We start from the raw sequence: 1,091 nt of genomic DNA, 5'->3' as shown, positions 1-1,091 counted from the left end.
TAGATAAGTGAAATAAGATAGAATTATATTTCAGTATCACCCCTAAAATCTACCCCAATCAGTCCCACATATGCTGATCTCAGCCAAATCATTTTACTCAAGTACTGTGCCATATTAAACGTTGTTTTCAAATTCTGCCCGCACATAAGATATGTTGTATTAATACGGGGTTCCCAATGGGTAGTTAGTAAGGCCAGGAAGCCTGGTTAACTTCTAAATTGAACAAAAGCAAGAATCACCTTTTGGGGACTCCCAGACCATCAAAATGCCATCAATCTTGCTTGAAGTGCCCTGTATTTATAGGGCAAGTAAATGTTAACCGTGGGGGCTTTGCATTTTGCCACTTGCAATGTATGGGGTCTATTGGTTTCTGTATTCAGGTTTTATTGCTGTAAATCGGGTGGAATCACCTTGAGTTGGGGTGCCACATACATTTTCTTAACAAAAAACATATCCTGCGCTTATTATATGAAGAAATAACTCAAGGTGGAAAGAAGGGGAACGACTGCACTGGCCCAGACAAAGGAAGCTCAGATTTCTTCTCTCATGTTTAATAAAACACGCTTGACTAAAAAGAATCATGGAAGAAATTAATAATTTCTCAGCTAGGCTTCCCGTAAGAGACAAGAAACAAAATTCAAGATCGAATTTTTCCTCATTTGGAATTTCTTCTGTAATAAGAAAGGAATTTATTACAAAACACTGTCCATAATCTGGGCATTTGAATGGTTACTGTGCTATGTGTAACTTTACATGATTTAAAAGTTTATACCTACTACTGAAATCTCTCCCACACTCTGGACACTCGTATGGTTTCCTCTCCTGTGTGAGTCCTCTGATTTCTAACCAGGGCATATTTCGAAGAAAAATCTTTCCCACAATCTGGACACTCAGAGTTTCTCTCCCGTGTGAGTCCTCTGGTGTGTCACCAGGTTGGAATTCTGATTAAAACTTTTCCCACAATGACATTTATATGGTTTCTCTCCTGTGTGAGTCCTCTGATGTCTAACCAGGTCAGATTTCCAAAAGAAATCTTTCCCACAATCTGGACACTCATAGGGTTTCTCTCCTGTGTGAGTCCTCTGGTGTTC

At 39.3% G+C, this 1,091-nt stretch overlaps 1 pseudogene; it reads right to left on the bottom strand.

The window, feature by feature from the left end:
* LOC114922164 overlaps nucleotides 1–1,091 on the bottom strand; it is a 24,337-nt pseudogene that overhangs the window by 8,999 nt on the left and 14,247 nt on the right.

This window comes from Protobothrops mucrosquamatus, unplaced genomic scaffold (assembly GCF_001527695.2).
Source record: "Protobothrops mucrosquamatus isolate PMUCROS unplaced genomic scaffold, P.Mucros_1.0 scaffold5512, whole genome shotgun sequence".
NCBI lineage: Eukaryota > Metazoa > Chordata > Lepidosauria > Squamata > Viperidae > Protobothrops > Protobothrops mucrosquamatus.
This window is presented reverse-complemented; position numbering and strand designations above follow the sequence as displayed.